Here is a 12,403-nt window from a genome sequence, read left to right as displayed (position 1 = left end):
AAACCCTTCAAATTACTTCTTTATCTTATCCTTTATGCTTTCAAAGGGATGATTATTTAACTAAAATTAATGAAATCGTATCTTTCGTGATTTTAAGCGTCACGAGGACGTCCACGTCAACTGCTTCGACCTACTTGGTAAGATGGAAAACTTGCACATCCTCCAAAAAATCACGCGGTTCCCGGCGATGCCATCCCCTGGAAGGATTCTCCTCTATTTATAATGAACTCCAGTATTTTGTAAATAGCTACCTCACCCCTCATCCGTCAGTGTGCTCCCTCCTCAACCCGCCTCATTTTATTCTTCTCTCCCCCACTCAAGCAAGAGGAAAAAAGAACCCTGGGAAAAAAAGGTATCGAAAAGTTCTCTCCCCTTTTCCACCCCCCACCCCACTCGACCCATCTCCGCCTCTTCCCTCATCACCCTTCCTCCTCCAAGCCCCTCCGCGCGCTACACGACTCGTTAATGATTCATTAGGGCGGGGCAAAAGGGGTTTATAACGCGATAAATATCGACTGAAGTTAAATGCAAACTCTTTGTAGGAAAGTATTCGTGGGGATTTGGGAGGGCGGGGCCGTTTGTGGGGTCGGGAGGAGGGCGGGAGTTTTGGTGGTGGTGGCCTTTTTGAGAGAGTCGGATGCGGAAGAGGGGGGCGGAGGGGAGGGGATGGGGGAAGGGAGGTAGGGGGTTAGGGGAGCGTAAATAGATTAGAGGGGGTGGAGGGGGCAGCACACGGAGTTGGAATTGGGCGGGGGAGGGATAAAGAGAGAGGGAGAAGAGGAGTTGGATAGAGAGAGTGAGAGAGAGAGAGGGAACCGGGGCACACAAGTTACACGCGCGGGGAATTGCATTTCGTAGGGAGGAGTTGCTCGAGTTGGGAGAAGGGCCGCTGGGGGTAGGAGAGGAATTAAAGGTGGGGTAGGTGGGGGGGACGGGGGTTTGGGATGAGTTTACGGGGAGGGAGGGAGGAGAGACAGAGAGAGAGAGTCGTAGTACACGGGGAAAGGGGGTTTAATTCCGGATTTCAATTCGACCGCATCCTATGCCCAAACCCCTCACCCGCACCCCGGCGGCACATCTCCCCCGTGGTCGCAGACGCCCCGGCCGACCACTACACACTCCTTCCGTCCCCCCAACCCCTTTCCCTCCACGCCTTATGCTAGTATCCTACGAGGACGTCCGAAATATCACTCGTAAAGGTCTCGATTCACACCCGTATCCACAAACGCGGACTTCATCCGAAATCCGCTTAATATTTTCATGCCTAATCTAACAATAATTATTTTTGTCTCTTGCGCACGAACTCAACAGCATTTTAGAGTGTACGTTTTTATCCCAAACTATGTACTTTCAACTGAAAAATAAAATAATATGCTCTTCCACACACGTTTCATTGGGGCATAGGTTTCTATACGTCACATGAATATTTTTGTTATCATGCCCGACCTATGTTTCTATATCCTGTACTTCACCTGATGATGAATTTGAAAGTCGAAACCTAGGTCATGCATAACAAAACGTACGTGGAAAGTATGAATCGTTTCCACAAAGTGAGACGCCTCCAAATATTCTTCTTACTTTTCTCAATCATCCCTCGGTTAATTTTACCATTATCCATTTTCACAACAAATACAAATAATCCCACATCTTTCATTAATCTGCATCGCATGTTAATCCATTCCGAAATATTTCATAGCTCATTAATTCTTTTAAATATTTCCACCATTTTTACCGAAAAACTTCTCATGTGTGAGCCCCCTATGCCCATCGCATTCAATTTACATGTTTGCCGGGCCTGCCTTACCCAAGTTTCACTTCCACGCAAAGTGGTACACTTTTATCCATGGTGACCGAAAATATTTTTGAAATATTCCATTATCGATTATTATGAATGATTCTAAGAGCTTGTACGTTTTACTGAGTGCATGAGAACTAATAATGCAAATCCTTCTGGAATTTTTGGACACTTTGGGAAAACACAAACTCATTTCCGTCTACAGTATTGGATAAATTTCAATTACACTTCAATGCTGCATGTTTTGCTTCAGATAGTAAAAATTGTCTCCTTTTTGTAAAAGAAAATCTCAAAAATTTTTGACGAATTAGTTACTTGCATTCTACAATATTCCCACTTCATTTAAGGTAATCTAGTTGGACACTCGAAAAGTTATCATTCTAGGCTGACTAATTTTTCCCACATTTCAACGTACCCACAGAGGCACGTTTTTTTCTGCGAACATGTAAAATGTTGCAAAAATTAGTCAGGCTAAAATGACTCCTGCTCGGGTGTATAACCAGATTACCTCAGGTAAAGTGGGAACAGATTAAACTATTTTGTTTGTTTTATTACAGCTATATGCGAGCCAAAATGTTGTTACCCAACTCTAGTCTAATGAGTCTCCGAGTCCTAATGGTGACATGGACGTCATATTTGTCTTTCACTGTTCGCAAATGCATTGAAGGAAACCCAATGGAGAGGAAGTTAAAAAAGGTTTGCTCTAAGAGCAAAGTTTCGACTCGATAGAATTTGGTCCCGAACTGGCTGATGAAGTTTGAATTAACCAGATCAGAGTGTAGCAAGCCAAAATCGGAGAAACCTCAGGCCCATGCGAGGCGCAACGTTTGCGAAAGATGTCTGAACAAGGAAGGCCACCGAAATTTAGAGCGTCTACTGACAATGTTGGTCAAACACTTTATAGCAACGCAAAAACATTGGGTAAATAACGCTGATAGTCACTCGCTGAATGGAATTCGTGACATACATTGATTACTTCAGAGAACCTAGATACTCATTCCACTATCAAAACTTTAATAAGCGAATAAGAGATTTTTTGATTTATTAGAGTTAAATCATGATTGTGTCATATTCAAGCATAATGTTGAATTACCTATGAAACAATGATTACATAGATATTATATGCATTTAAAACAATTGTTGATTGGAACACCTTACCTGCAAAACTATTCGAACCCTATCCTAACAGAGTGCATACTTTTAAGAGAAGATGTAAGGAACTTATGTAATAATTTGATTGATGTGTGGCGTAATGTTATATTTAACAGCTTAATTATTTTAATTTATCTTTTTTTTCTTGCTGAATGATTGATGTTAATGAGATGGGGATTTTCTTGTTTTGTGAAAGAGATTTGTGTTTGGAAGTTTCCCTCAAGTGTACTTTTGTGTTACTGACAGATTTTATCTATTATCTTTTGTGATTATTTGGGACTTGTGTGCCACCTGAAACTGTCTATGAGCACATGTGTATTTTTAATAATAATATATAGACGATGCCTCTTAATTTCTTCGAGTTCCTAAATCCAATGTAACTGGAGCGGAAGGAACAATGTATCTATTTACTGTGTTAGCTGGAATCATCATTGATAAAGAGGAAAATTGTAGTTAATATGAGAGTGAAAGAAAGAATGCAATAATAAGTTATGGACGAATCGTTTAAATTCAACATTGAAATACGTAAAAGCCTAAAATGCCGACGAGTGTCGTATATATTCAAATATTTCTTTAGTAAAATCGACAAACATTATTCATTTCGGTATCACCAAACCAGCAATACGCAATATAATTTCACTACTTTAGCAATCGTTCCTCTTGTATTGGGAAGAAATGGGTAGAATTTTACCCACTTGGACGGCAACCTCGCGAGTAGAACCGGCCATGGGACTGCCTCAAAACTTCATAGCGGATTTAGGGCATTACGCGAACACCCTACATATGGACCCTTATCTTGTCAGCTAGATTAAGCCCGGTCGAACGAGTCGATTAATCGTTTTCCGCCTGACCACCACCAAAGCCTATTAAAATACAAAGGCTCATTCGTATTCGCTTAATGTAAATTTCATACTCGCCCACACTTAAAATCGTAGAATCATGAAATTATTCAGCTCAAGCGTTGGCCGCAAGAGAACTCACAGGTGCTTTTCCGCCGGAGTGCCCACATCCAGCTCCTCGTAGGAAACACCTGAGAGTGGCCAAAGAGATTAAATTAAAAGCGATTCCTAACTCCCTTAACGTCCCCTACTCAATTCATCTCTTTCACATGAACCTTGAAGGGTCCATGGATGTTCCCACAACTTTTTATCGGTGCAAAAACAAGAAGTTTTAGAAAGATCTGGAACGGAAGGGCATGATGCGTGAACGTGGCAGCTTTGAAAAAATATGCGAGAACCAGGAGATCGGGTAGGAAATTGGCATAAGGGAGTAATTTTTTCCGGGATAACCTAAAAATCAGTCCTTAGGATATTTCTTTCCCCGAAACGGAACCTCGTGACGGGCGCGTGTGCATTCAAAAACACGTCAAAACTAAAAAAAAAAACATCGCGGGATGGCCGCTTTTAGAATTTTAAAATCACGACGAATAAAGTACAACACAAAAAAAGTATTCGATTCCACGTCCCAGACAGATGCTTAGGACTACTTCGCCGCCGGTGGAATTTTTCTGAAGTCGAGGGCAAACTGATCCACGGCAAAACAAATAGAACAAAGGGCTTCTCGGGAGGAGGCGGTTCTTGTAAAATTTATCCCATTGTCGTGACTTTTCCGGGAAGCGGATCTTAATATCCTTTGGATAGGATAATAACTTCGGGAGGTCCAAAGTTTTAATTCTACTCCTGTGAAACGTCTTTTGTGATACTCGCGGGCGTAAATAAAGCAGCGAGAGGAAATAAATTGAATGAGATGGAATCTTGCATGTTGTCGAGGGATTTGAGAGGGCGGGGGGATTAAATTTTCAAGCGGTCTTCACAAAAAGACGCAAAGGCAGAGAGCGGTGAGGGAGAGTGGGGGGTGTGTGGGGGGAAGAGTCGGAGTTGAGGAGAGGGAGTGTTTAATTTTATATCATTCCGCCTCGGGCACTATCCAGCTTCCGAGGACTCTGCGGTGGGGACACAAACAAAACGTCTCCGAATATAACTCCAAGGGAGACGGAAGGAGGACATCGCGTGCTATCCACCATAGGGATGAGAGGGAGAAGAATATCATTATTCGGTGCTACCGGGATAATACTTTTTATTTCCCTCCGGGCATTTACAATTGACATTACCGAAGGTAACGGCGCTAAACCAAACAAAGAAAAAGATGAGCAATGCCGTATTGTGTGTAACCGGACCGCAGGAGATAAGAATTATAGCAATGGGTATTCGTGCCTTCCATAAATGATTCTTGAGTTCAAAATTGTGTGATTCCCGCAGGATCCATTAAAAAATAATAGGAATTATGCTGTAATAATTTATTTTAAGAGAAAGCTCAGTCAGTATGCATGATTAATCAATACACGAGACATATGGGAAAAGTAAGGGCATTTTAGGTCATAGAAAATATGTGTATTCGTCGGAAAAAGTATTTTATTCACGGCTTTAGTTTCCTACAAACCACCCTTTCCTTTTCTACACAATTGTCGTTAACTTCTAAGCAAATTCCAAGAATTCTTGAAATTTGTCTAAGGTAAAAACAGCTTAATTGTTTAAAAGTTGGCTATAACCTCTTAGACTGTGGCGTGTCGCGCAAGAAAACGAATGCCGGTGACATTGTATGTACGGTATTTCGTCAAAACATCTAGTTCCTTTAAAAGCCCCAAAATTTCAGAGTTTAAAAGGATGCCTCGATAGCTTAACTGGCTAAAGCACTCGAACGGATATTGAGGGATCTGGGTTCGAATCTCAGTCAAGGCGAATGATTTTTACACTCTGAAGTTGTTGCATCGAACTTCTAAGCACTCTTCGTTACGCCGCCCAAGATTCTTTAATCCCTCTCAGCATAGAAGTTCACCGCCTAGAAATCGAAACCGGTTGACAACGGTGTTCTCTAGTTCTTCGTTGTCTTCACACCACCATCCACTATGCCACCATTTCAAATACAAGAAGAGGAAATAGTCACTATACAGGTCACTGTATAATAGTCAATAGTCACTGTATGTAAGGTCGGGAGCGTCGATAGCGACCCTAAAACGCTCGTCCACTCAATAATTCTTTGCTTTTTGGACGGTAAGGATTTTCGGTACAATTTTCCCTAACAATAATATAAATATAGTCGTGGTGCGTCAAAAAAGAGGAAATTTATCTGGCAGAGCACTAGTCATCAATCGTCAATCAGATCGCAGTTCTTGGTCCACTCGATGAACGATTCCATCGGTCTGGATACTGGGGCTACCAGTCCGCTCTTCATCATGCATATTTGTGCCACCATTTTTGAAGTCTTAACACCATTGCCTCACCTTTCCCTCCCTCATTACTGTAAGTCCATAAACCAGGCACAGCTCCTGATATTTGGGAAGCTGATGTTCCTTTCGCACACAAAATTCGATTCACAGCATTTATATCGCTACAGGCGAGAGCAACGATTTTCGCGGAAGTTTTTGTCTGCATTCATCTACAGGTAAACGACTAATATATAAAAAACAATAACTTCATTGTCTTCGGAAACAATTGATACATGGAGCCTACAGCTTTGTTCTGGCCCGCCAATAATTAAAAATAAGAAAACGGTCCTTCCTCTTTGAATATGTCTTGTGTCAGTTGCTAATTAGTTCAAAAAAATAATATGAATAAACGAGGAAACTAGCTTACATAATCCCATAAGACACAATGACTGCTGGGGCAAGTTATTCAGACTACTTACCAAAAGGTCGCGGGTCACGGGCCTCGTGCACGGGTTTTGCGTCAACTACAGTGCCGCCAGAGGCGTTTGGATAGCATAGGATATACTATATAAAACATATTACTAGCAAAAAACTCTAATTTGAATTTCGACGTATAATGTTATTGCTACAATATATCCGATGATAAATATAAGTATTCTGAAAAACTTCTGAATTATTGCATCATGATTACTATTGGGACAAAACAATTTTCCTCCAAGTATCTGTTCGAAGAAAAACACGCCGATTAAATACGTATGCGAGTTGAAACGCGCTTCGGAAATACCAATCTACTGTTGACAGCATAATGATGAACTAAAGAACGAAATGAATTCAATATCAACACGCTTTCCTGAGTTGAATTTCACATCGAACTACACATTGAACAAATAGTGTCAATATTCAGAGAAATATGCAATGAATGCATGCATATACAAACAGATACCTGCGCGATTATCGGGTCAGCAGCATTATGAATTTCGAATAAACACTAGTAATTTACTCTTTATTTATTTAGGAAACGAGCCACCCCACCCCAAAATTCTAGGAATACGATTAGAGGGCCCTTGTGCGGTTTAGACGCATAAGTTTGAGGTGGAGCATGATAACAGTTAAGCGTATGTTTTTAAAGCCGAACTAGTTTTGACTCAAAATAGTATTCCAAGTTCCCTTTGTTTTTCACCGAGAAGCTGCAAAGTCGTGACGATACACCATAAATACTGGCCTTTACGATATTAAGGCTTTCACAACGGATACCTTGAAGCATAAAGTACAACCCTGCATCGCTAATCCCGAATATTCCGTTGCGCTGAAATATATTCCATTGTTAGGATGACGCAAAAAAAGCCGGTTAAGCACTAATCGGAATTTTGAAAACATAAATGTCTTGAAAAATAAAATTGTTAACGGAAAACTTAGCACAAACGTTTTCCTTAAACTGCTTGAAAAACAATGAGCCCACTGACGAAACACATAAAGAACAGTAAAGGGCAAAAAATAGCAAAATTCTGGCTATGATAGCTTCTTATTTGTTTTGTAAGTTAATTAATAAAGCCGTGAATATATTAGACAAAGAGAGAGAGAAAGAAAACTACTACATATTTTCTTCTAATCTGAGGAATCATTACCTATAACCACCCTTTAAACAAACACAGCAGCGTATTCATTCCTACAAATTATGTTTTGAAGTCATTTGCTACAATTAGAGAATCAATTGAGATCACAAAAACGCCGAGAAATTTCAACCGGGAAGACGGTTACCACCTGACGAACGCCTGGAAGAGAGTGTTCCAGAAACCAACCAATCACAACGCAGCAGCGAGAGAGCGAGGGCTATATAAGCGCAGCCAAAATGATATCGGCACTTCGACCTGAAGACGCCTGGTGGAATCCAGGCGAAACTGTCGTCAACCATGACAACCAACGCGGCGGGAACCCGGAAAATGGAGACATCCACGAATCCTGAACGCCACGGAAGACTACGATCCAACATTTGCTACAATTGTTACGCCTGTTAAAAATTTTTCGGCCTTGTACATGGTTGAAAGCATATCATATGCAAATCGGAAAGAATAATTTCAAGAGTTACACAAAATATCTTAGCAGTCGAATTTTGTAATGAGAATTAGCCTTATAAATTATGCATACAATTTCTCAAAATTTATATTTTTCGTAACTTTGTATTCAATTTATACCCAACAACTTATTTCTGTATTTTTAAAGTTTATAGCTGAATTTTATTTCACACTGGTCCACTGTGGTTATTTTGAGAAAGAGTTGACCTCCAATTTGACATGCATATTTGTCTGAAAAAGGAGTTGACCTGATGAAGAATTTAATATAAGGTATCGAACTCTATGGTAGTAGGGCAAATAATATTTAAAATACCGTGGAATGCAATAATAAGGTCTCTGTACGATGGAGGGAATTTAAATAAATAATATTTAAACGAAAATTCGTCGGGAAAGGGAAAAAAAAGGGTCACCACACATTGTGGGTATTGAGAAATTCCCATAGAAATGCACGGCGGTGACGGGAAACCACACCCAAACATTCCACGCCCTCCTTTGCGTGATCATAAATGTCCTCTCAAACTCTCTCCATCCTCATTCCTTGCCCGCCCGACATTCCAACACGCTCTCCCGGTCCATACCACCCCATAAGCCATTATCTCATTTGACCCAAGGACCATCGCCATCCCATTCCCACTTTTACAGTTTTCAGTAATTCGTCATTCCAGTTTCTTCTACGCCTGATCTCTTCTTCTATCACCATCGAGACCATATACTTCAAACCACCAAGAGTCTTCCAATTAATTTTATATTTAATTCTCTACAAAGGATCCTTTTTTCATTTCCAATTAGTTTATTTTTATGTTTAAATAGGAAACTCAGAATGGAAGCTATACATATATTGTTATTACATTGCATTTCGACTACCCTCTATCGCAAGGGATGTTAGATCGGTATAGCGATTGCTAACTGACCGGAGGGTCCAGGTTCGATTCCCGATTACCTTGTATATTTTCTACTTCGCAGAGCTGTGTTATATTTTGAGCACAAAATCTTTCCTGAAAACTGAAGGTGGGCCACAGAAAGGAACTTGTCATGTTATTACGTTGATGAGTGAATTAAACATGTGGATTTGGAGTACTGAGAGGTGAGCTCTAATCACATTTCTTAATCTTCCAGTAGATTACGGCATTTTACATCCCCAATTTTCCATTATGACCGTATGAATATCCCATTTCTTTTGAAAGCAGAGAGAACGGGAGTTGTACGATACACAGGACGGTTAAGGGTGCATTTTATTACTTGGAAGTTTATCCTACTTACATGGCTTCTCTTGGGAACATACGGGTGACTTTTTTTATAGTTATTATGGGAATCAACGGAGAAATAATTAAAAACCAGTATGTATTCTACGTAGCCAATAATTTATTATTATTTTTCTCAATTTTAATTATTTTCAACGTATTTTTTTGGCAAAATGGATGGATGAAAGGTAAGCCTGTTGTATTATAAATTATGTTTTCATCTAAATGGTCACAAAATGTTTGCTTTTGAATGCCATCGAAAAAGTAAAATTCTTCCATTATTACGTACTTACGCCTATATCCTTCACACCATTCTCTTTTGAGGAAGGAGAATTCCAAAATGTACCAGTGTTTACCAGTTTCTCTCCCGCTGCCCCTTCCGTGGAAACCTATTTCACCTTCGTCGCATTCATTCAACGATTCCCATACGACCTTCTTTCCCTGAGAACCTTAATATTCCTCACATTGAAAATCTCATAGACTATATTTCTCAATGAATTTCTCGGTTTACCCCTTCCTCCCAAACCATTTTTCTTATCCATCATTTGTTCCGCCATTTCGTTCATCTCGCTTCTTAACTTCCACCAATCTGGTTTCAAAAATCTTTTCGCACATGTGTATGTAATTTTGCATATGTAATTAACTCCACATCTCTCTACATTCACACATTCCTCGCGAAAATTAAGTATTTATGTTCGAACCGTACTCATGTCTGAACTCCCGTTTTTCCCACAAAATCACTTCTTCTGCTCTTTTCTTTTTTTATTTAAATGATTTTATCATTTTTTTTAACGCTTCATACTTTGTCTCATTATTATTATTGTTGTTATGTACTTGGCGAAGAGTTTAATGGAAGAAAGGACCTTATGGTCTCACATTCGCTCGAATAAAGACGTTTATCTATCCCTCTACCTTTTATATTTTTAAAATGAACATTCTTCAAGTACCCTGTACTGATGTATACTAACCCTGGCATAGCCGAAAATTATACCGTCGAGGAGGAATGGGCTGCTGCGAACAAACGGGATGGGCACGATGCTGGGAACAAACATCGATTTTTTAATACTCCACATAATACCAGCAACATATCTTTTTGCAATCGCATATTCTTTAATCCCTTGGTCCACATTGCCATCAATGACAAGAATTTCATCAGATTATATGATTTATATACTCATTTACCCATTCAATAATTTCTCCGTTTACGTTAAGTAATTATTTTTCTAAATCTCCTAATCAAACAATATTGATTTCTTTTTTGAATCGCGACTTATGAAAAAGAAATTTAAAAAAAATTACTCTCTATTTCGCATTAAGAAAGGGAGAATATTTCGCAGGCGAATTAGGGAGAGGAAAAGAATAGACGTTTGATGGAGCAAACGGAGACGTAAGGTATAAGAAGCTAATGAAGGTTAATTTTAGTCTAGGGTTCCACGGTGTGTCAAGTCTGGTGCGGCTCAGAAATGAAATAATAGTTAGTTCTAGTGTCCAGCCAAAACCTAGCTTCATAAAAATATATCCACTGACTTTTATGAAGGACTCCCTATAGAGCAGTTTAACAGGGAGAATATATATTGCTACCGCGGTTAAATTATTATACTAGATGTGAGTATATTCTTGGCAATAAAAACGAAAGGCAGAGAACTCTATCACATCTAAACGTATCCCCTGAATTAATTTTAAACACTGAGTCAGGGTCCAGGAATCATCACCAACAATACTAATGAGGTTGACTGAATTCACGCGAACAATAAATTTTTCATCGAGAAGGAAAAAATAACGGATTTGGCATAAATTACTAACGTTTATGACTCAAAGAAAATGATATCGATGGGCATATTGAAGAATAAATCCGAGACTAATAACATCAGAGAGGAAAAGCACTTTGGCAGTCATGTATTTCAATGCAATTACTGTGTTCATGAGACCTGAGGAAACGCGTAAATAATTAGCGCTTTGAAATGACGTAGCTTCGGAATGATTTCTTACCTCCTCATTGCATTTAACACACTCCCACTGACGACGGTTCATAGCAAAGGCGTTAACGGACGCGAAGTGACGCGCATGAATCTATATAATCTCTCTCCTTCCTTGAAGGATATCGGCGAAAGATAAGGGGAGGGGTGGCCGATCCATCGATTAATTGGAAATTTTGGTGAAAAGGAGAGGGTGATATTGAACCGATTGCAAGATTTATTATTACTCGAGGGATAAGAAAAGGAAAGATATTTGAGAATCCAGGTCACGCGACGAAAAACAATTGTCCGATTATTCACAAAGAGTTTCAACAATTCAAATTCATCCAACATTAACACCTCAATATAGTAAGAATCTAAGATTGGAGATAATTCTACATTTAAAATTAATGTAATCAAGGGGAAAATGAGAAATTTACTAAAATCACAAGTGTTGAATCAGTTAGCATCGGTTGCAAGGTTTACACTCCACTACCTAGTTCATTAATGGATCATTTCCTAGGTAATGAAACCAAATTTTTTTGAAACGCGATCGATGTTATTTGTTTCCCACCTGGTTTTATATTTTCCATACCGTATTCATAATATATATTATTTTCTGCGCGGATTTTAAGCCAAATAAAGCCTAGTAAAGTTGATTGTAATTCTGCTACCGAGAGAGGAATCAAAATTCCATATTACAACGGCCGAGTTCAGCAGTATGAAAAAAAGAAACATATACTGCCGCGTGGTATGAAAGATCAATCGTTCTCTCGGTCCCAATAAAAATAAAAGATGGACACTTCTACATTTGTATTAGAAGGAAAGATTGATATGAAAAACAATCAAACACACACGTGGCGAATCGTGTGGAGTTTATTAGATGGGGTTCAATAAAGGGGTAATTCTAAACACACGCCACCATTAATCAAGATAATCAAGATATTAGAGGTTAATGAAAATTCATTTTAATAAAATGTGAA

General features: G+C 39.3%; 1 protein-coding gene across 1 annotated transcript in view; it reads right to left on the bottom strand.

Moving 5' to 3' along the window:
- LOC139698710 (insulin-like growth factor-binding protein complex acid labile subunit) overlaps positions 1 to 12,403 on the bottom strand; it is a 1,245,847-nt gene that overhangs the window by 594,068 nt on the left and 639,376 nt on the right. The window lies entirely within an intron of this gene.

Source organism: Hetaerina americana, unplaced genomic scaffold, assembly GCF_022747635.1.
Source record: "Hetaerina americana unplaced genomic scaffold, ioHetAmer1.1.p SCAF_9, whole genome shotgun sequence".
In the NCBI taxonomy this organism is placed as follows: Eukaryota; Metazoa; Arthropoda; class Insecta; order Odonata; family Calopterygidae; genus Hetaerina; species Hetaerina americana.
This window is presented reverse-complemented; position numbering and strand designations above follow the sequence as displayed.